Raw genomic sequence first — 24155 nt, forward strand, 5'->3', positions numbered from 1 at the left:
ACAGGCAGGTCCTTCCTGGGGGAGGGGGTGGGGACTGAGGCCTGTTGATGCTGTGGGCCCGAGACGGTGTCCCCAAAAGCCCAGGGCACAGCTGGACCAGGCTGTGTCCATCCCTCCCGCCTGTCCTCCCAGTGACCCCCGAGACAGGACACGACACCCAGAGAACGAGACCATCCTCAGACCGGGGACCGAGGATCCATCTCGCTCCCCCAGAGAGAGCGATGTCTGCCCCAGGCCACCAGCCATGCCCGCATCCCCACCAACGTCCAGCCTCTGGGAACCAGCCAGATGGAAGCCCCCCGTCCGGGGCCCCTGAGGTTATAGACTCAGCCTTGGGATGTGTGGGCCATTCTGAGGAAGAACGAACAGCCCCCTGCCTGTCCCACTGTCCCGCGCCCAAGCCCCCCCGCCCTGTCCAGCCCTGGCCTCTCGTCCCTGCAGTAAACCGTCCTCTCCAGGTTCCCAGCGCCCCGCTTTCCCACTTCTGCCCATCGCTGTCCAGACCCCACGAAGGGGGCGGGGCCTGGCGCCATGGGCGGGGCCGTGGGCGGGGTGGGGGCGGAGCTGAGCTTGCTGCCCTGGCAGGGGGCTCTGCCTGCGGGTCTCTCCGCCCTCTTGGTGGGCCCAGTGGGACCCAGTGCTCGCCTCTTCCTCCTGCCTCGGCTGGTCTGTCTCCTGTAGAGTGGTCACCCCCAGCTCCGCAGCCCTCATCCACCTCAGGGCTGACTCAGGACCGTCTCCTGGGCTCCCCCGGGCTCCCCCGCCCACCCTTGGTCGGTGTCTTCAGTCCGCCTGTGCTGACAGGGGAGCCCTCCCTCCAGACACTCCCAGAGGCTCACCCCAATATCCTCTGCAGCCCGGGGCCGAAGTAGGGGGTCTTGGAGCCCTGGAATCTGAAGGACCCCTCTACCAGGGAGACCCCGGGTGATAGGTAAGCTGAGTCCTGGGCCCTCCCGGGTAGGGCGCCTCCTAGCCCCGGGGGATCGGGGTGGTGGATGACGACACTGGCTCCCTCCTTCCCTCAGCCCGCAGGCCCAGTCCCTGGCTTGTTTGAAATTCCCTAGGTTGGAATCTGTTCCTGGAGGTGCCCCAAAGCTGCCTCCAGAGCCTCCGGGGAGTATAATGGGCGTGAAAACGCTCTTGCAGGGCAGCCGGGTCGGGGAGAAACACCAGCCAAAGCCCATTAATAGGGCAAACGGGTGCCCCGGGTGCAGCCGAGGGTGGAAGGGAGGGAAAGTGACGCGAGACCTCGCTCTCCCTGCAGCGTCCCCAGGGGAGCCCAGGAGGAGGTGGCCCTCATGTCAGCTCCCTCACGGCCCTGGCCCCCACATTTGGGGCCTTCGGGGGACAGATACCTGAGCACCCCCACTACCTGCCTGCACCTGCTGCAGCTAGGGCTGCCCTGTCTTCTCCGCCCAGTCCTCACCCCTCCCAGCAGGTCTCCTGGGGATGCGGGTGTCCATGGCAAGAGCAGGGGTCCGGAATGGGAGAAGGAAACTCCCACCGAGGCGGAGACCCCCGGCCAGCCTGGGGTGTGAGCGGCGTCCACATGGCTTAATTCAGGAAGAGTCTGTGAGCGGGCGTGGGGGGTGGCCGCTGCCCCTGGGGTGAGTGGAAGGAGCACTTAGAAGCCCAGCACCAGCCCTGTGGACAGCACGGTCCTTGTGGGCCCCTACCGTGTGCTCTTGTCCTCCCCCCACCCCCGCCCCATGTCCCCACACTGCCTGACAGTCATGACATGTGACACTGGCTGCGGATGTCCAGTCAGGAGGGGCCCAGCGTCCACGACCCTCTAACCCACACTCCTGGTGTGGACGTCTGGATTCGCAAGCTGCCCCGGGAACTCTTCCCACATGGACGCCTCACCTCTCTGGTTCTTCCGACGACGGCCTGGACCCCACGTGTTCCGGGCAGGAAAGGGGTCTGTCCCGCTCGCCTCCTCGGGGCCCATGGGGGCTGCTGGGCCTTGAGGTCTGGACACTTCCAGGTGTGGGATGAACTGGCACTGCCCAGTGGAGCCTCCCTTTCCAAGGAAATAGGGGGACCCCCCCACCCCAGAATGAGCCCATCCCCGGGCTCTGCTGTGAGTCTGCTCGGGTTGGCTTTCCTGACCCTGAAGTTCCCTCTGCGGGAAATGGGACCTGCAATCCCCTGAGGGCGGCATCCTGGGAGATTTCCACCAGGCCCTTTCTCCCCCGATATGAGCAAATTTCTAGTCAGTCCGTGCTTCCGTCACCCCAAGAGCAGACTGAGAAGCTGAGGCCCCCGAGAAGCCAAGAAACACCCAGAAGCACAGGTGTGGGATCTGCCACCTCCACCCACCCAGGGTAACAGCCCACCCCCGGCAGGTTCCATGTCCCCCACTCTGAGGGGACCAGCTCACACAGCCTCCTCTTGGGGGGATTCACTTTGCACACCTTCCCTCCACTGGGGTTCGGATTACAATCCTGTCTTAGGGTCACCCAGGAAGTTTGTCGCCCTGAAGTGAGTTCAGCCTCAGTCACCAGGGCAGCTCTCCGGGGTCACACTCACCACCTCCTCTTCCATTCCCAGCTCAGACCCAGAAAGACCTCCTTGGTCCCCAACCCCATGCCTCGGCCTGGGATCCCACTCCCCTCCCTCCTGTGACTCCTTCAGGGTCACCAAGAGCTGCCACCAACCCAGGGCCGACTGTTTGCTCTGTCCTGTGGAAGCGTCCATGGTGTCAGGAGGATGCAGCTAGGGGTACCCACAGGGCCCCCCTCGTGCCGCACGGCAGCCAGGACCTAACTACTGAACGTGTCACTCTGGGTGAGCCTGGGTGGGGGTCCAAGGACCTGCAGCATCTGCTGGCTTGCATCTCATCCCATCGCATCGCTGCCCAGGAGAGATGTGTGCTAAGCAGCCCTGTGCCTGCTTGCAGAGAGAGGATGCTCGTTCACATGCCCTGCCCAGTGCATGGGGCTCACGTGGGCAGGAACCCAGCAGCCCCCCAGGGCTCACAGGGCACAGGGTCCTTCTGGGCAGGCACCGCGGCAGGGCTTGGCACAGGAACCGTGCACAGAGCCCTCCCTGCTGACCACCCACAGCCCACCTGATGCTCAGAGCCGAAGCTGAACTAACCAACAGCAGCTCCTGGGCAGGCCGGCAAGCCTGGGCTTCAATGTGTGCAGCCTCCCTCCACCAGGTATTCCAGAGGCTTCCACCGCAAGGGGGTACATGGTCATGTTTCCACCACCCACCCCTCCCTCCCTGACTCCTGGCTCCCTCTCATGAGGAAAGGTTTTCTTGAAATTGGTTTCCACTCATGGGCCAGTTAAAATGATTAGGAAACAAGCTAGCGCTGCGGCCCCGGGTCTCTCCTGACCCTTAGAAGCCACACCTGTTCCTTGGGCTTGGCTGGTGCAGCAAGGCCCACTTCCTGCAACCATGAGCCCCTGGTGGGTGAGGATTGGCTGAGCTGGGCAGCCTGCCCCGTCGGGCCAGCCCTTCCCAGGTGTGCTGCGTTGAGGTCTGTATAAACAGCCCCTCTAGTCAAGCGCCTCTGCAGCTGTACCTGCGTCCTTGCTGCGTCGCCAGCCGCCGCGGGGGCTGGGCTGGTGGGAGGGAGCGAGAGAGGTCATCGCTTTGTGGGTGGCCCGGTCTGATTGGGCTTCTGCTGGACCTTTTGCCAGCGTTGCTGGGTCCCCCACTTGCAGAGGAAGAGGACATGTTGCCTGTAGCTGCCGCTGAAAGCTCCCCCCCGGGGCAAGAGGTGAGCAAGCCAGAAAAAAGGCAGTGGGGACCCAGAAAGGAGGGGTAACTCAGGTAGGCAAATGGAAAGCTTCTAGAAGTGATCCCCCGCCCCCTCCCGGTCAGGACCGTCCCTCCTGGTGTGCAGACACCAACTGGGCCAGTGTGCTGTCACAGGCAGGGCGTCAAGCCCTTTCTTAAAGCGTTTGAAGTCTCTGCACACACGCAGGTGCTTTACCTGCGGAGGGTGGATGAGGCTCAGGACCAGCATCCGCTAGCCTCTCCTCTGAGACGGCTCCCCATTGACGGTCCATCGGCTCCTCAGTGAGGACGCTCCTTGTGGGGGCTGCCGGCTGCAAGGGAGACGTCATCCCACCTCTAACCAACCTCTGGATTGTTCACCGGCACAGGGAATGTTCTTGCTGGCTTTTCTCTGAGTAACTGGCAGCTTCTTCAATAGCCCAGCGCGCAGCTGGTGTGCAGCAACGTTAAAGATCCCCCGGAGTTCCCGTCGTCGCATAGCAGCAGAAACGAATCCCACTACGAACCATGAGGTTGAAGGTTCAATCCCTGACCTTGCTCAGTGGGTTAAAGAGCCAGCGCTGCTGGCGGCTACAGCTCCCATTTGACCCCTAGCTTAGGAACCTCTATATGCCTCAGGTGCAGCCCTAAAGAGCAGAAAAAAAAAATCCTCAGTCAGGGTTGAAATTCCCCTCATGTGCAGGTGTGAGAACCTGAGGGGCCATGTGCAGCAGGCACCCTTAGGGATGGGCTTCAACTTGACCCCTCAACATGCTGGTGTCCAGCCACTGCTTTGGGTTTTCTGGGCTGACTCTGAGGTCTCTGTAACCCAGCCTCTATCTGCCTTTAATGAGACCCACCGTGGAGTTCCCGTCATGGCTCAGTGGAAATGAACCTGACTAGCATTCATGAGAATGCAGGTTCGATCCTTGGCCTCACTCAGTGGGTTAAGGACCCGGCGTTGCTGTGATCTGTGGTATAGGTCACAGATGCGGCTCAGATCTGGCGTGGCTGTGGCTGTGGTGTAGGCTGGCAGCTGTAGCTCCCATGAGACCCCTAGCCTGGGAACCTCCATATGGCGTGGGTGCGGCCCTAAAAAGCAGAAAGAAAAAAAAAAAGTCACAGGCTTGCCAAGGCCAGTGCAGCCCCCAGAGCAGCCAATGAAGACAAGAGGAAGGAAGGCCTGAGACTTGCTGTGATGGCAGGTGTGTCCGGAAGACGTCTCCAGGGTACCTTCCGGGCCCATGAGCAGCTCCCAGGCCGCAAGGTCCAGGCTCAGAGATGGGGTTGATGAGGCGTATAGTGGAAGCCCCAGCAAGCACGCAGAAATTCAGGGCACCTGGGACTCTCTGGGCCAAGGTGCCTCCTGTCAGGCAGAGGACATGGGTGTCTCTCAGCATTGGATGTGGATTTGCAGCCTGGTCGGGTGTCACAGTGGTGAGAAAGCTTGACAGATCTGCTGGGGTCAGATGGCCACTTTTTTGTTGAGAGGGAGGAGTCTGGAGCCAGGAACCACCTCTTGTGAACCCTGCCGTGGTAATTTGGGTTTTCTATTTTTTTTTTCACCTTGTGGTTCATGGACAGCGCTCTGTCAATGTCTACTGCATAGCGGAGTGATCCAGTCTTACGTATGTATGTACATACCCTTCTTGTCACCTCATTCTCCATCACGCTCCATCACAAGTGACTAGATATGGTTCCCTGTGCTATACAGGAGGCTTTCATGGCTTACCCACCCCAAATGCAATTGTTTGCATCTCTTAGCCCCCAACTCCCAGTCTCCCACACCTTTCACCTCCCCATGGGCAACCACAAGTCTGTTTGCAAATCCTTGAGTTTCTTTTCTGTGGAAAGGTTCATTTGTACCTTGTGCTCCATTCCAGATATAAGTGATATCTTATGGTATTTGTCTTTCTCTTTCTGACCGACTTCACTTAGTAGGAGAGTTTCTGTTTGCATCCAAGTTGCTGCGAATGGCATTATTTTGTTCTTTTTAATGGCTGAGTAGTATTCCATTGGGTGTATGTACCACGTCTTCTTAAACCACTCGTTCTCGGTGGACACTTAGGTTGTGTCCATGTCTATTGTGAATAGTGCTGCGATGGACATGGTGGTGCATGTATCTGTTTGAGGGAAGGTTTTGTGCAGATACATGTCCAAGTGTGGGATTGTTGGGTCCTAGGCTCATTAGATACTTAATTTCCTGAGGAACCTCCATACTGCTTTCCGTAGTGGTTGTGCCAACTTACATACCCACGCACACTATGGGAGGGCACCATTTTCTCCATACCCTCTCCAGGATTTACTGCTTGTAGACCTAAGGAGGCTGGCCATTCTGACAGGCGTGAGGTGGCAACTCATACTCGTTTTGATTTGCATTTCTCTCATAATGAGAGATGGTGGTCATTTTTTCCTGGGCTTGTGTGCCAGCTGTATAACGTGTTTGGAGGAATATCTATTCAGGTCTTTGCCCATTTTTCACTTGGCCTGTTTTTTTTTTTTTTTTTTTTTTTGTGCTCTTGAGTTGTATCAGTTGTTAAACTGGTAAATTTGAAACCCAGCCTGACCTGGGGTTTGGGATCCGGGTCAAGTGCCTGCGGGTTGTGCGTGGAAGGTGGGTAAACGGTGATATTTTGGTGAGCAGCTGTGCTCATCCCTGGGCTTCTTTTCTCAGGGGGTCTCCTGAAACTCTGTCCTTTTCTTGCCATGTGAGCCTCTTTCGTCCCCTCTATACAACTGGTATGAAGTCGTGATCTAAAGCCAGGCCTGCTATATTGATATAAAGAAAGCTCTCGTGGAGCTCCCGCCTGGCTCCCTGGGGAAAGGATCTGTTTTTGTTGCTGCGGTGGGTTTGGTTGCCTCTGTGGCTTGAATACCGATGATGGGCAGACAACTCACGCTTGCTTCAGGTGTGGTCCGTAAGGTAAGCAAGAAGGAAAGAATGGGAGTTCCCGTCGTGGTGCAGTGGTTAACGAACCCCACTAGGAACCATGAGGTTGCGGGTTCGATCCCTGGCCTTGCTCAGTGGGTTTAGGATCTTGCGTTGCTGTGAGCTGCGGTGTAGGTTGCAGACGTGGCTCAGATCCGGCTGGGGCTGTGTGTAGGTTGGCAGTTACAGCTCCGATTCGACCCCTAGCCTGGGAACCTCCATATACTGTGAGAGCAGCCCCAGAAATGGAAAAAAGCCAAAAAAAAAAAAAAAAAAGGGAGGAAAGAATGAAAGAAAAAACAAGAAGGAAAGGAAGCAAGAACTTATCGTACGAATGAAGGAGTAAAACCTGGAAAGTTAAGCGAATAAATCAAGAGTTACATAGACACACGCCTAAATCCACAAATGCCTCAGTGAATGCATGTGTCCGTAATGGAACAAGGCTGTCACGACATGATGGCTCGGAAGCTGAGTGTTTGATCAGGGGCGCATGGGGTCGGTTGGCTTCAGTGCCCTGAAAGCCTTGGAGAGAGAAACAGCCCATTTGGAAGGGCACTACTTGGTATTTAAAGAAAGCGGAGGAAGGCAATCCAACCAGCATATTACTGATCAGGGCCAGTGCAGCCCCCGGGGGAGAATCTGAGAGTTGCTGTTAGAACGGGTGTCCACACGAGGGCGCCAGCGTCCCCTCCGGCCCCAGGTGCCGCCCCACGGCTGCACATCCAGGCTCAGAGTCAGGGACGATGGTGCGCTGGCGGAACCCACAGCAAGCACCCGGAGGTCTGGGGTTGTTTGGGGGCACCTGGGACTCTCTGCTTCAAGATGCCTCATGACAGGCAGCGGACACAGGTGTCCCTTCAGCATTTCATGTGGATTGGCAGCCTGGGCAGGTGGCAGTGTGTTGCGAATGCTGGAGGGATTCACTGGGTTTCAGGATGCCTGGTGTTGCTCCCGAGGCAGGAGCTGGGACCCACTCTGCCTCTGTGTGGAATTGTGAGCTGGCCATTTCCAAGCCCCTGATGTTGGGGGTTTAGGTAAAAGGATAGAGGCCCATGCTGATGAATGGATGGTGGAGTCTGGTGGCATTTTGTGGGTGGCTGTGCCAACCCCTGTGTTTTTTCACTCAGAGGCCTGGTGAAAGTTCCTTCTTGTCTTGCCATATCAGCCTCTTTTGAGTAGGGCGCCTGGGTATGGAGGCCTGACCAAAACCAAGTCTGATGAATTAAGCAGTGTTGATTGATATCAAGAAAGCTCTCAGGGAGTTCCCTTGGGGCTGCCTGGCTTAAGAGTCTGCCTCTGTCACTGCTGTGGCTGTGGCAAGAGCAAGCTGCATTGGGAGGCCCAAACCTGGCCAGACACCTTCCCAAAGTTACAGGGGCCACCCCCAAAAATGAATAAATGAAAATACATATTTAAAAGAATGAGATCCATTGATTAAAGTCCATAACTACATATATCCATTGCTATAGATGCTAAGTGAGTTGCAAGACAAAGCAATAAAACAGGATCTGCTGACATTATCCTTGTGGTGGCAGAAGGTTTTAAGGATGAGCCTGGGCGAGTAACAGCTGTGGCCTGGATTCCAGACCTGGTTAGACAATATCTGTCTGCCACAAGTGGGTCCAGAAAAATAAATACATAAAGATGTAAATAAATAAATCAATACACCAGAGATAATTACTTCTGGGTGGGTGTCACATTGGCAAGAAATCTTGACATGTTCGATGGGGTCAGATTGCCTGTTGTTTTTTCTCGGGAGGCAGGAGTCTGGAGCTGGTAATTTTGTGGGTTCTTTAAAAGAATTTTTTCCCCCGTATAACTGATTTATAGTGCTCTGCCTGTCAAGTAGTTTTTTTACAGCAACGTGATCCAGGCATACATGTACATCCATATTCTTTTCCCAACATTATCTTCCATCATGTTCCATCACAAGTGACTGGATATAGTTCCCTGCGCTATGCAGCAGGATCTCGTGGCTTACCCACCCCAAGTGCAAGAGTCTGAATCTATTAACACCACACTCCCAGTCCTTCACACACGGACCCCTCGCCTTTGGCAAGCAGAAATCTGTTTGCCGGTCCTTGAGTTTCTTTTCTGGGGAAAGGTTCATTGGCACCATATGTTAGATTCCAGAGAGAGGTGATATCTTAGGGTATTTGTCTTTATCTTTCAGACTTACTTCCCTTGGTATGAGCGTTTCTAGTTCCGTCGATGTGGCTGCAAATGGCATTTTTGTTCTTTTCTGAGGCTGAGTAGTATTCCATTGGGTATATGTACAACAGTTTCTGAATCCATTCATCCGTCAATGCACATTCAGTCTGTTTCCACGTCTAGGCTGTTGTGAAGCGTGCTGCGCTGAACACAGGGGGTCATGTACCTTTTTCAAGGAACATTTGTCCTGACATATGCCCAGTGGTGGGATTCCTGGGTCATAGGTTCCATCAATATTGATTTTTCTGAGTTAACCTCCAGAGTGGTTGTACCAATTTACACACCCATCCACACTGTAGGAGGGTACCCTTTTCTCCACACCCTCTCCAGTATTAGACTTACTAATGATGGCCATTCTGAGAGGTGGGCAGCAGTACCTCCTAGTAGTGTTGATTTGCATTTCTTTCCTAATGAGTGGTGACTATCATTTTTTCCTGTGTTTGTTGGCCACCTGTCTATCATGTTTGGAGAAATATCTGGTTATGTCTTTTGCCCATTTTTCATTTGGGTGTTTAGGGTTTATTGGCTGTTGAGCGGTATCAGTTGTTGAGTTGATAATTTTGAAACCCCAGCCTGATCTGGGGTTTGGGATCCAGATTAAGTGCCTGCAGGTTTTGCATTGGGAGGTCATAAAATGGTGATATTTTGGTGAACAGCAGTGCTCATCCCTGGGCTTCTTCTCTCAGGAGGTCTCCTGAGACTCTGTCCTTTTCTTGCCATGTGACTCTCTTTTGTTCTTTCTGGACACCTGGTATGAAGACCTGACCTAAAGCCCAGTCTAGTGAATTAAGGACAGTAGAGGGATATAAAGAAAGCTCTCTGAGATATTCCTCCTTGCTCCCTGGACTAAGGATCTGTCTTTGACGCTGCAGTGTGTTTAGAAAGCTCTGTGGATTGAAAACCATTGATAGGCAGACAACTCATGCACACTTCATCTGGGGTCAATATAGTGAGAAAGAATGAGGGAAAGAGAAAATGGAAAAAAAAAACAATCAAGACTTTATTCTATGAATGAATGGATAACAGTTGCTAAGTTCAGAAAAATCCATAGTTACAGACACCCACACACCCCTACATACATAAATACGTAAGTGCATCCCTCTCTAAATAAGGGAACAAGGCTGCCATGACAGGATGGCTCAGGAGGGGAGGGTTTGATCAGAGTGGCGTGGGGTTGGTTGGCTTCAGTTCTCTGAACACCTTGGGGAGAGAATCAGCCCACTTTGTAGGTCCCTTTTTGGTGCTTAAAGAAAGTCGAGGAAGAAGGGCAATCAGTATATTTCCCAGGGGCCAGTGGAGCCCCTGGGGCTGCTGAACCAGAGAGAGGAGGGAAACCTGAGAGCTGCTGTTAGAGCAGATGTCCACCAGATGGCGCCAGAGGACCTTCTGGACCCAGGTGTGTCTCTGAGGCTGCAGGTGCAGGCTGAGAGGTGCGGTTGATGGCGTGTTGGGTGGAACCCACAGCAAGCACCCAGGGGTTTTGGGTTGTTTTCTGGACACCTGGGACTCTCTGATCCAAAGCAGAGCGTGGCTGTGTGTGGCCTCGGGGGTCTTGGGGTCTGCCGGTTGGGCTCCTTCAGGGAGAAGCTGTGTTGGGCTGCGGCTCCCAGAGGAGGACACAGGTGTTAGGCAGAGGACACAGGTGTCCCTTCCGCATTTGATGTAGATTGGCAGCCTGGTCAGGTGGCAGTGTGTTTAGAAGGCTGGAGGGATCCCCTGGGTTTTGGAATGCCTTGGGTTCCTCCAGAGGCAGGAGCCGAGACCCACACAGCATCTGTGTTGAATTGTGACGTGGCAAATTTCAAGCCCTTGAGTGTTGGGGGTTTAGATATTTGGAGAGAGGCTGGTGCTGATAACGGATTCGGACTTTGGTGGTATTTTGCTGGGCAGCTGTGCTAATCTCTGTGATTTTTTTTTTTTTCTGAAGAGACCTAGCAACATTTCCTTCTTGCCTTTCCAGGTGAGCCTCTCTTTTCAGTATGGCACCAGGGTACTGATGTCTGAACCAAACCAGGTCTGATGAATTAAGGAGTGCTGATTGATACCATCAAGAAAGCTCTCAGGGAGTTCCCTGTTGTTGCCTAGCTTAAGAGCCTGTCTCTGTCAATGCAGTGGCTGTGGTAAGAGCTGCACAGGGAGACTAACGCCTGGCCAGACCACAACCCAGTGTCACAGTTAGCACCCAAATAAATGCATAAATAAGAATAGATATTTAGGAATTCCTACCATGGTGCAGCAGAAACAAATCTGACTAGGAACCATGAGGTTGCGGGTTCAATCCCTGGCCTCGGTCAGTGGGTTAAGGATCCGGTGTTGCCATGAGCTGTGGTGTAGGTCACAGATGTGGCTCGGATCTTGCGATGCTGTGGCTGTGGCTTAGGCTGGCATCTGTAGCTCCTATTTGACCCCTAGCCTGAGAACCTGCATATGCTGCAGATGCAGCCCTAAAAAGCAAAAACAAAGACAAAAACCAAAGAAGAATAGATATTTAAAAGAATGAAATCAATTGATCAAGAAGTTAATGAATACATATATACATTCTTACAGGGTAGCTAAGTGAATTGTTATATAAAGGAATAATAAAGGATCTCCTGACACTACCCTTGTGGTAGTGTTTTATGTACAAGCCTGGGGTAGTAACAGCAGTGGCATGGATTCAATTACTGGCCCCATAGTATCTACATGCCATAAACAGGTCCAGAGAAATAAATAAGTAAGGAAATAAAGATGTTAATATATAAAAATATTCATGCCCCAGAGATAATTAGTGCTGGTTGAATGTCACATTGCTAAGAAATCTTGACAGGTTCAGTGGAGTCAGACTGCCTTTTTTTTTTTTTTTTCTTGAGAGGCAGGTGTCTGGACCCAGGCACCTTCTCAGGTGAATGCTGAGCTGGTAATTTTTTAAATCATTTTTTACTTCAATTAAAGCTGATTTATAGTGCCCTGTCTATTACTTTTTAACAGTAAAATGATCCATTCTTACATGTGTATATATATATATGCTTTTTCTCACATTATCCTCCATCTCGTTTCAGAAAAAGTGACTAGAAATATTTCCCAGTGCCATACAGCGTGAGCGCGTTGCTTACCCACAAAAAGTGCAAGACTTTGCATCTATTACCTACCAAATGCCAGTTTTTCCTAAAACCTCCCTCTCCAACCTGGCAACAACACAAATCTGTTTTCCGGTCCATGAGTCTCTTTTCTCTAGAGGGTTCTTTTGTGCCTTTCCTTTCATAGCAGATAGAAGGGGTATCCTAGGGTATTTGTCTGTCTTTTTCAGACGTACTTCACTTAGTATGAGAGATTCTAGTTCCATAAATTTGGCTGCAGGTTGCTTTTTTGGTTCTTTTTGATGGCTGAGTAGTATTGAAATACGTGTATCTACAACATATTCCTAACCCATTCGTCTGTTGAAGGATATTGATTTTGTTTCCATGTCTTGCTATTGTGAATAGTGCTGCATGAACGTAACGGGGCATTTAAATTTTTTAAAAGAACTTTTTCAGGATAAATGTTCAAGAATGGGACCGCTAGGTCATACGCTGGTTGTATATTTATTTATCAGAATTAGCTGGATTCTGTTGTCCATTGTCACTGTACCCATCTACATAGCCACCCCCACTGTAAGACTGCACCTGCTTCTCCACACGCTCTCCAGGATTTATTTGCAGACTTACTGAGGATGGCCATGTGGACAGGTGTGGGTTGGTACCTCAGATTGGTGTGGATTTGCATTTCTCTCCTTGTTTTTTTTTTTTTTTTTTTGGTCTTTTTGCTATTTCTTTGGGCCGCTTCTGCGGCATATGGAGGTTCCCAGGCTAGGGGTCGAATCGGAGCTGTAGCCACCGGCATATGCCAGAGCCACAGCCATGCGGGATCCGAGCCGCGTCTGCAACCTACAGCTCACGGCAACGCCGGATCCTTAACCCACTGAGCAAGGGCAGGGACCAAACCCGAAACCTCATGGTTCCTAGTCGGATTCATTAACCACTGCGCCACGATGGGAACTCCTGCATTTCTCTCCTTGTAAGTGATGTTGATTGTTTTATCCTGGCGATCGCTGCTCTCTGCATATCTGGTTTAGGAAAATGTCTATTCAGGTCTTTTGCCCAGTTTTCAATTGGGTTGTTGGTTTTGGTTTGCTGTTGGGTTGTATTGGTTGTTGAGATGGTCATTTTTTTTTTTTTTGAATCTTCATAATACATTTTCTTTGGACGGGAGAACTTGTGCACAGCGGCTGAACAGCTTTATTAAATACTGCGGCCCTACCCAGAGGGGGTCCCTGGTATGTACATCATGGGAGATGAAGTTGCATTTCCGAGCCAATCATGATTAAGTGAAAAACGCCTGCCATACGTAATTTACACGTAAGCATAAATTACCTTTGGGTCATGACCAGCATGAAAAAGAATCAGGACATGGAGACTCAGCAAATACTTAATGTCTCTGTCATGAGCCATCTGAAGAGCTGCGATGGTCTATTCCGTAGCCTCCCATGGAATAGAAGTGAGAAAATACTCTTTTTCTAGTAGAGTCTGTCTTAAGGTTTTTGCAAGCAGCACGCATCCATTTGGCATCTTGCCATTGGCCAAGGTGAGCGGGTGCCGCATCAGAGGCAGAGCACACTGGTCTCTGGCAAGGCAGTCATCTTCAGTGACAGCCTGGCAGATGAAGACCAGGGCCTGGCGCCCTGACCAGCGTGGGCAGCGGCTGAAGCTCTCCACCAGCTCACGACGGGGCCCACTCTGAGCAGGGGCAGCATGGCATGGTGATGCTTGTGCACTACCTTGCTGACCAGCTTGCAGGAAATCCAGCTGATGCAAGACGCTGTATCTGCACACAGGCTCAGGACAGCGGAGCACAAGCAGTCATAGACACCTCTGGGGCTGTACAGTTCTAGGAGTAAACCAGCCGTTCAGCCAGCTCAGCTCAAAACCACCAATTTTGACGGTTATATGTCACCCCAAACTCCTGATACTGATATTGTCTTCCTTTGTCAATAGGAAGAAGCTTCAGAAAACCATGCAAGTGTTTAAGGACGCCTATCCTCACCTCATCAAGGTCTTTGAAAAATCCATTAAATAGGAGTTCCCATTATGGCGCAGTGGTTAATGAATCCGACTAGGAACCATGAGGTTGCAGGTTTGGTCCCTGCCCTTGCTCAGTGGGTTAATGATCCGGCGTTGCCGTGAGCTGTGGTGTAGGTTGCAGACTCGGCTCAGATCCCGCGTTGCTGTGGCTCTGGCATAGGCCAGTGGCTACAGCTCCGATTCGACCCCTAGCCTGGGAACCTCCATATGCTGTGGGAGCGGCCCAAAGAAATAACAAAAAAAGACAAAAAAAAAATCCATTAAATACTGGAGCCAGGTCTGCAGCTGTCAACTGAGGTCCAAGGATGGCAGTGAGCTCGTGGATAGAGAAGGCCTGTGTTCTCCAAACATGGCTCTGCAGATCGGCGGCCAAGGCCCCGTAGGTCTCCCTGAGGCAGTGCCAGCTCTGCTGGCCCAGCGTCAGTGCCACAGCTGGGAGGCCACAGGCGCAGCGCGTGGCAATCTCCGTGTCCACCGTCTGCACCTGGGAGGGTTGGTCACTGACAAATACTGACCCAGCAGGGCCTGGGGCACTGCGTCCTGCGCTTTAGACCAACTTTCCTCATCAGAGCAAGAGTGGCTGCTCGTGCTCAAGTCTGAATCGTCACGAATGCAGCACAGGGAGGAGCCCAGGCTCTCCACAGCCTCCCTGATGAGTGGCCTGGGGGTGTCGTGGCCCTGTCCACAGCCGGTTCCTCCTGAGGGCTCTTCTGGTGGCCTCTCAGGCCTCATCAGGGGCATCCGGGCTGGAAGCAGGCAGGGCAGTGGCCCGCGCATCCACCTGTGCCTTCGGGTCAGGGTCGTTGCTGTCCGCCTCAGGGTTTTCTATGAGCTCCTCAAGCTCCTTCCTGACAGCCAAGGTGATGGTGGTGGAACCGGGGGCAGGGACTTCGGGCATCTCTTCGGCTGCCTCGGGGCTGGGCGTGCTCCTGGTGCCCTGCTCCAGCTCCATGTCCAGAGGGATGTCGGGGATCGGAGTCCTCCAGAATTGGAAGGAGTTGACAAAGTACTGGTCCAGGAGGGGCAGATCCTATGTGTTGGGTCCCCCCTCTGACCACGACGAGGACCTGCAGTTCCCAGGCTGCCCTTCCCTTGTTGCTGGCAGCCTCTGGATGGGCTTCTGAGGATAAGGCATAGAGTGGGGCACCCATTTCCCCGGGGGGCTGCCTAGCACACAGCATGGCCCCTCCTGTCATCATGCCCTCCAGGGCCACGCTGGTGCTGTTAACAGCCAGCACTGCAGGAGCTTCCTCTGGCCTGAGCTCAACATCCTCCAGGGTCTCTTGATCTCTGATTCTATTTTTGTCTTCTCCTGATGGATCTTCAGAACTTTTGCTTTCTTCTTTAAAATACTGGCCGGAGCTAGATGGATTAGCAACAGTAGACGTGAAAGGTCCCAGAGACTGAAAAGCTGCTTGGCAGACCCAACGTGAAGGCTCACGGATCGAATTAATAAGTAGGGCTGACAGTTTAGTCTGTCGAATTTCTGGACATGTCGCACAGGGAACCATCAGGAAGCACCCAGCACCAGCCTTGCAGATGCCCTGCACACTGGCAGAGCAAAGCTGGAAAAACCTGGGCAGAAGCATGTCCTCAGGAGCATGCTGCCAACTACACTGCAAATATCTCCAAAGTTGGAAGCAAAGACCTTTCGAACGTGGACCATCCTGCTGGCAAAGCACATCTCACAAAACTGGGGCAAGACAAGACCTTCTGTGATGCCCTTTCCGGCCGTGGGAGCCATTTGGCACATGCAGGCCCCAGCTTCCGTCTTCCCATCACTGTTGCTGTCTGGGGCGGTCAGTTCAGTGAGGACGGGGCCCCACCTTGGTCTCCACGTTGAACTGCTTGATTAACTCCTGCTCCAGCAGAGCGGGAAGTCTACCTGACTCATTTTTCTTACCTCATCATTCTGATCGGCCAGATACCGCACCACCAGGGGCAGCCAGGCTTTGGAAAACGCGTACGAGATGAAAGGTCGGTTTTCTTGACAACACAGGGCAGTATGCGGCATCTGCTTCCTCATCTCTGCTCGCACATTGGGCTCTGAGTCATCAGCTCATGTACTGATTCTTTCCAAAACAGCCACACAATCTCTCTCATCATTGCGGAGTTCCTTCAGGGTACCCAGCAGACCCCGGGCCACCCTTTGTCTGTTGTGTACATTCTCAGTTGGAGCATAATTGTCTAATCACCCCAGTGGCATCAATATTTCATCTTGGGAGACAAAGTCCAGGTATCCATCTGCGTGCACCTGAAGGTCCTCCTGGAGGAGCAACAGGTCTGCCGTCTTGCAGCGGCCGCCCCTCCGCCACCACCCAGCGACCGGGGCCTCAGCACAGCACAGTGACCAGTGGACTTGAGGGCCTCTTTCTGTCCCTGCTGTGGCTGTAGTAGGACCTGTGATGGGAGCTCAAACCCTGGCCAGACAACATCCGAATGTCACAGGTTGCACCCAAATAAATAAATAATAATAGATATTCAAAAGAATGGGCTCAGTTGATAAAGAAGTCAGTAAACACACACACTCACACACACGTATACACACACATATTCCTACAGAGTAGTTAAGTGAATCGATAGATACGGCAATAATAAAGGATCTCATGATGCTTTTCCTCTGTTGGCGGAGGGTTTTAAGGACGAGCCTAGGGTTGTACAGCAGTGGCGTGGATTCATTTGCTGGCCTGACAGTGTCTTCACGCCAAAAATAGGTGTGGAAAATAGGTAAGTAAATAAATGAAAATGTCGATGTGGAAATAAACTCATACGAACTAGGCGATGACTTCTGGTCACAAGTAACATCGCTAAGAAAGCTTGAGAGGCTCAGCCAAGTCAGGTCTCCCGATTTGTTCTAGAGAAGCAGGAGTCTGGACCTAGACACCTTCTCTGGTGAACACTGAGCCAGTAATTTTGGTTATTTTTTAAAATCATTTTTTATTCCCATTCTAGCTGATATATAGTGCTTAATTTCTCTTAAATAGTAAAGTGATCCAGTCCTACATGTATATACATGATTTTTTTCTTTCATTCTACTCCACCTTGTTCCCAAAAATGTGACTATATAGTTCCCTGTGCTAAACAGCAGGATCTCATTGATGACACACTCCCAAGTACAGAAGATTGGATATTTGACCTTCTGACACCACCCCCCCCCCAAAATCGGGCAACCACAAGTCAGATTTCCAGTCAATGATTTTCTTCTCTGTAGAAAGCTCCACTTGTGCCATTTGTTACATTAAAGATAGAGGGTGTATCCTTTGGTATTTCTCTCTCTCTTTTGGACAAATTTCACTTAGTATGGGAGTTTCTCATTATATCTATTGGGCTCTGAATGACATTTTCGTTCTTTTTTATGGCTGCGTAGTATTCCATTGTTTATATGTAAAACATCTTCCTGATCCATTGATCTGTCAATGGCCACTGAGTTTGATTCCATGTCTTGCTATTTTGAATAGTGCTGGAATGAACACAGCTCAATTGATGAAGTCAATTAGTAGGTATATACATTCCTACAGAGCAGCTAAGGTAATTGATGGATACGGCAATGATAAAGGATCTCCTGACACTATTCCTCTGGTGGCAGAGGGTTTTACATATGAGCCTGGGGTTATACAGTCATGGTGTGGATTCAATTCCTGGCCTGACAGTATCTGCAGGCCGCAAAAATTGCAGAAAAATAGGTAAGCAAAAAAAAAAATATATATGTTAATATAGAAATTCATACACACTAGGTAATGACTTTTGCTCTTAAGTTATATTTCTGAGAAGTCTTGACAAGGTCAAAGGAGTAAGTTTGCTTGTTTTTTTTTTTTTTTTGGTCTTTTTGCCATTATCTTGGGCTGCTCTCGGGGCATATGGAGGTTCCCAGACTAGAGGTCAAATTGGAGCTGTAGCCGCGGGCCTACACCAGAGCCACAGCAACGCAGGATCCGAGCCGCATCTGCGGCCTACACCGCAGCTCACGGCAACATCGGATCCTTAACCGACTGAGCAAGGCCAGGGATCGAACCGGCAACCTCATGGTTCCCAGTCAGATTCATTAACCACTGAGCCACAACGGGAACTCCTTGCTTGTTTTTTTCTTGATAGGCAGGAGTCTGGACCCAGACACCTTCTCTGGCGTATGCTCAGCCAGCAATTTTGGATTTTTTAAATCATTTTTTATTTCAATTTTAGCTGATTTATAGTGCTCAATTGCTCTTTGACAGCAAAGTGAAGCTGACATCTATATACAGAGTCTTTTTCTCACGTTACCCTCCACCTTGCTTTAAATAAGTGACTAGATAACCGTTACCTGTGCCTCACAGCAGGATCTTATTTCTTACCCACCACAAGCGCTAGAATTTGCGTTTCTTACCTGCCAAATCACGGGCATCCCACGCAGCCAGTCTGGTGACCAAAATCCTGTTTTCCAGTCCTTGAGTTTCTTCTCTGCAGAAGGCTTCATTTGGGCCATTTGTTAGATAGAAGTATTTGCCTTTCTCTGTCTAACTTATTTCACTTAGTATGGGTGATGCTAATTCCATCCATGCAGCTGTGAATGGCATTTTTTGGTTCTTACTTGATGGCTGAGTCGTGTTCCATTTTGCATGTATAACGTCTACCCAATCCATTCATTTTTGATGGACATTTCATTTCCCTGTCTTGGCTCTTGTGAAGAGTGCTGAAATGAACATAGCAGGGCATTTAACATTTTATTTTATTTTATTTATACATTTTTTGTCTTTTCTAGGGCCTCATCTGTGGCACATGGAGGTTCCCAGGCTAGGGGTCCAAGGGAGCTGTGGCGCCAGCCTACACCACCGCCACAGCGACATCAGATCTGAGCAGAGCCTGCGACCTACACCACAGCTCATGGCAACACCAGATCCTTGACCCACTGAGTGAGGCCAGGGACCGAACCCACAACCTCACGGTCCCTCGTCGGATTTGTTAACCACGGAGCCACGACAGGAACTTCGGCCTTTAAGATTTTAAAAAGCAAATGTCAGGATATATGCCCCAAAGAGAGATTGCTGGGTAATACTGTGAATCTTTATTTTGGGAGCTTACCTCGACCCTGCTGTCTAGAGTGCTTGTACCAATGTACACAGACACCCACAGTGTAGGAGGGTACCCATGTCTCTACACCCTCTCCAGAATTTTTTTTTGTCGTTTTGCCATTTCTTGGGCTGCTCCCACGACATATGGAGGTTCCCAGGCTAGGGGTCGAATCGGAGCCGTAGCCACCAGCCTACGCCAGAGCCACAGCCACGCGGGATCCGAGCCGCGTCTGCAACCTACACCACAGCTCACGGCAACGCCGGATCGTTAACCCACTGAGCAAGGGCAGGGACCAAACCTGCAACCCCATGGTTCCTCGTCGGATTCGTTAACCACTGTGCCACGACGGGAACTCCCTCTCCAGGATTTTTTGTCAACTTAGTAATAATTGCCATTCAGACAAGTGTGTGGTGGTACTTCAGAGTGGTTTTGATTCACATTTCTCCCCTAATGAGGGACGGTGATCTATTTCTCTGGCACTTCCTGCCCTCTGTACATCTGGCTTAGGGAAATGTCTCTTCAGGACTTTTGCCCATTTTTCAGTTTGGTTGTTGGTTTTGTTTTGCTGTTGGTGGTATCAGGTGTTAAGCTGGTAGTATTGAGACACAAGCCTGACCTGTCCTTGGGATCCGGATAAAGTGCCTGAGGGTTGTGCATGCAAGGTGGTAAAATGGTGGTATGTTGGTGAGCAGCTGCACTAATCCCTGTGTTTTTCTCTAAAGAGGCCTCCTCAAACGTCATCATTTTCTTTCCAAGTGAGCTTTTTGTTCTCTCTATGCACCTGGAATGATGATCTGATCTAAAGCCAGGTCAGGTGAATTAAGGATGGTTGATTGATATAAAGAAAGCTCCCACGGAGACCCCTCCTTTCTCTCTGGTAAAAGATATGTCTGTGTCACTGTGACGGGTTTGGGAACCTCTGTGGATTGAAAACCTAAGATGGACAGACAACTCACACTTCAGGTGCAGTGTGCAGTCAATAAAGTAAGAAAGAGGAGTTCCCGTCGTGGCGCAGTGGTTAAGGAATCCGACTAGGAACCATGAGGTTGCGGGTTCGGTCCCTGACCTCGCTCAGTGGGTTAAGGATCTGGCGTTGCCCTGAGCTGTGGTGTAGGTTGCAGACGCGGCTCGGATTCCACGTGGCTGTGGCTCTGGCGTAGGCTGGCGGCTACAGCTCCGATTCGACCCCTAGCCTGGGACCCTCCATATGCCGTGGGAGCGGCCCAAGAAATGGCAAAAGAAAAAAAAAAGATTGAAAGAGAAAAAAGAAAGAGACGTAGCAAGAATTTTTGGTATGAAAGTATAACGGAAAATTAAGAAAAAATCAGTAGTCGCATATATACACACCTATTTTCACAAATGCATAAGTGCAGGAATATATAAAACTGAAGAATGCTTTCATGACATGATGGGTTGGGAGCTGGTGATTTGAACGCTGTGGCATGGGGTACATTGGCTTCAGGGCTCTGAAAGCCTTTGAGAGAGAAATAGCCCGCTTGGAAGGGCACGTCTTGGTAGTTCAAGAAAGTGGAGGAAGGAAATCGAACCATCATGTTACCCCCCAGACTATGCAGCCACGGTGCTGCTGACCCAGAGACAGGAGGACAACCCGACAGTTGCTGTTGGAGCAGATATCCACAAGACGGTGCCAGAGGACCTTCTGGACCCAGGTGCAGCTGCAAGGCTGCAGGTGCATACTCAGGGTTGGTGTCAATGGTGTGTTGGGCGGACCAAACAGCAAGCACCCAGTGGTTTGAGGTTGTTTTCTGGGCACCTGGGACTCTGCCCCTAGGCGCCTCATATCAGGGAGAGGACAGAGATGTCCCTTCAGCATTTGATTTAGACTGGCAGCCTGGTTGGGTGGCAGTCTTTAGAATTCTCGAGGGATCCCCTGGGTTTCAGAATGCCTTGGGTTCCTCCAGAGGCAGGAGCTGAGGCACACACCACATCATTGTTGTATCATGAGCTGGCCATTTTCAAGCCCCTCACTTTCTGGTGTATAGGTCTTTGGAGATCCAGGCAGGTGCCGATGAATGAATGGGGGATTTGGGTGGCATTACAGTGTGCAGCTATGTTAATCCCTGTGCTTTTTTTCGCTCAAGAGACCTAGTGGAACGTCCCTCTTTTGAGATGAGCCTTGCATTTTAGGGTGGAAGCAGGTTATGGAGGCCTGACAGAAACCACTTCTGATGAAGTAAGCTGGGTTGATTGGTCTCATCAAGCAAGCTCTCAGGGAGTTCCCACATGGCTGCCAGGCTTAGGAGTCTCTCCTTGTCACTGCTGTGGCTGTGGCAAGAGCTGCATTGGGAGATCAAACTCTGGCCAGACACATCTCCATGTGGCACCCCCCCCCCCCACTGTATTGATTGATAAAAACAGAGGTTGAAAAGAATGAGCTTGGGCATTCCCATCATGGCTCAGTGGTTAACGAATCCGACTAGGAACCATGAGGTTGCAGGTTCGAGCCCTGGCCTTGCTCAGTGGGTTAATTATCCGGCATGGCCGTGAGCTGTGGTGTAGGTCACAGATGTGGCTTGGATCCCACATTGCTGTGGCTCTGGTGTAGGCCGGTGACTACAGCTCTGATTCGACCCCTAGCCTGGGTACCTCCATATGCCTCGGGATTGGCCCTTGAAAAGGCAAAAAGCCAAAAAGAAAAAAAGAAAAGGAAAAGGAAAAAGAAAAGAATGAGCTTAATTGATAAAGGATTAAGTCAACAACTCTCACTCTCTCTCTCTCACTGTTTATATATATATCTTACATAAATATAGACATATAAACGCACACACACACACTCTCTCTCTCTCTCCTCCAGAGTAGCTAAGGAAAGGGATAGATAAAGCAATCCTAAAGGCTCTCCTGACCCAATATCTGGGTGGCAGAGGGTTTGAAGGGCAAGCGGGTGGATGTCCAGCTTTGCAGTGGGTGCATTTCCAGGGCAGAGTGTATCTGCCTGACACGCATGTGCAGGAAATGAGGTGAGTAAATAAATCACACATAAAAAAGTTTCCATTGTCATGCATTCATCCACACCAGGTAATTAGGGCTGGTCTGAGGCCCCAGGCTAGGAAATCTGGATAGGATCCAGAGTCCTTGTGCCTGTCTCCTTTCCCCAGGGGCAGAGGTCTTGACCCTGGCACCTACTCTCGTGATTGCTGAGCCGCTGATTTTGTCGCATTTGTGTTTTTTTTTTTTATCATTACTTCTTTTTGATTGTCGCTGATATATGGGGCTCCATTTCACTTTTAACCACAAAGTCATCCCATTGCGCATGCATATCCATATTGTTCTCACATGACCCTCCACTGGGGTCCCCAAAGAGTGCCTGGTGTCGTTCCCTCTGCTAAACAGCAGGAGGTCTATGCTGACCCGCTCCAAGGGCAAGCACTTGGATCCAGTGCCCTCCCCATCCAAGGCCTTTCTACACCCTCCCCCTCCCATCTGGCAACCAAAATTCTGTATTGCAGTCCATGAGTTTCTTTCTTGTAGGAAGGGGCATTGGTGTCATTTGTAAGATACCAGAGGGGAAGGCATTTCCCATGGTGTGTGTGTGTCTCTCTCAGACCTACTTTGTTGAGTACTAGAGTGTTTCTTTCCAACAATGTGGCTGCCAAAGGCATCTTTCTTGCGTATTTCTGTGGCTGAGTCTGCTTCTATCGTGTATGTGGACATCCTTCTCCGAATCCAATCATCTGTCCGTGGACGTAGAATGGGTTTCCATGTCGTGCCGTGGTGAAGGGTGCTGCATGAACACAGCGGGGCATTTACCTTTTGGAGGAGAACATTTTTGGGATGTGTGCCCAAGCATGGGCGTGCTGGGTCCTATGATCATCTAGGGCTCTTCTTCGGATGCCCTGGATCCTGTGGCCTATAGTGATTGTCCAAATGACCCTACACACCCAACCTGTAGGAGGGCACCTTCTTGTCCACACCCTGTCCAGGGTTTGTCATGTGAAGACGTCCTAAGGGTGGCCAAGGGGAGGGGGCCGAGGAGGACCCTTGGCCTGGTTGTGATGTGTGATTCTCTGTGAAGGAGTGGTGGTCATTGTTCCGGGGCTTGATGCCCTCTGTCTGGTTTCGGGAAAGGTCTATGCAGGTCTCTTGCCCATTTTTCAGTTGGGTTGTTGGTTTTGTGTTGCTTTGGCTTGGTTTCGGTGGTTGAGCTGTTAATTATGGAAGCTCAGCAGGACCTGGGTTTTGGGATGCACGTGAAGCTCCTGTGGCTTGTGCATGGGAGGTGCCAAAACAGTGATATTTGGGAGAACAGCGGTGCCAAACGCTGGGCATTGCCTCTCAAGAGGGCTCATGAAACCCCATCTTTTTCTTTCCATGGAAGCCTCTTCTTTTCTGTCTAAGCACCTGGGGTGAACACGTGACATAAACCGAGTCGGGCATATTCAGGCCGCTGTATTGATGCCCTCTGTATTGACTGATTAAAAGAAAGCACTCACGGAGACCCCATGTGGCCCCCTGGGTGAATGGTTTTTTTTTTTTTTTTTTGTCTTTTTGCTATTTCTTTGGGCCGCTCCCGTGGCATATGGAGGTTCCCAGGCTAGGGGTCGAATCAGAGCTGTGGCCACCAGCCTATGCCAGAGCCACATTAACGCGGGATCCGAGCCGCATCTGCAACCTACACCACAGCTCACGGCAACGCCGGATCGTTAACCCACTGAGCAAGGGCAGGGACCGAACCCGCAACCTCATGGTTCCTAGTCGGATTCGTTAACCACTGCGCCACGACGGGAACTCCCTGGTTTGGTTTTGTTGCTGTTTTGATTTTGGTAAACACTGTCCCTTGGCAATCCTCGATGTGGAGACCGTTCACGCACGCCCCAGGTGGGTCAATACATTTTGAAAGAGAGAGGTCAGAGGGAACCCAAACAAAAAAAAAAAAAAGAAGGAAAGAAACGAGGCCAGACTTTCCTGTTCGAAGGAAGGAATCACGGGGAAAATTAAGAAACCATCCATCGTTCGATCCCTACACACCTGTCATCATAAATACACAAGTGCATGTCCATGCAAACATGGAAGAAGGCTGGCATGACCTGATGGGTCGGGAGAGGAGGGTTTCCACAGCGAGGCATGGCATAGGTTGGCCTCTGGGCTCTGAAAGCCTTGGAGAGAGATAGAGCCCACAGGGA

The 24155-nt window shown here is 51.2% G+C and overlaps 1 pseudogene; it reads right to left on the bottom strand.

Moving 5' to 3' along the window:
- Positions 1–1624: 1624 nt before the first annotated feature.
- LOC125128424 (serine/threonine-protein phosphatase 4 regulatory subunit 1-like) overlaps positions 1625–24155 on the bottom strand; it is a 65434-nt pseudogene continuing 42903 nt past the window's right edge.

The sequence above is a fragment of the Phacochoerus africanus genome, chromosome 5 (assembly GCF_016906955.1).
Source record: "Phacochoerus africanus isolate WHEZ1 chromosome 5, ROS_Pafr_v1, whole genome shotgun sequence".
Lineage (NCBI taxonomy): Eukaryota > Metazoa > Chordata > Mammalia > Artiodactyla > Suidae > Phacochoerus > Phacochoerus africanus.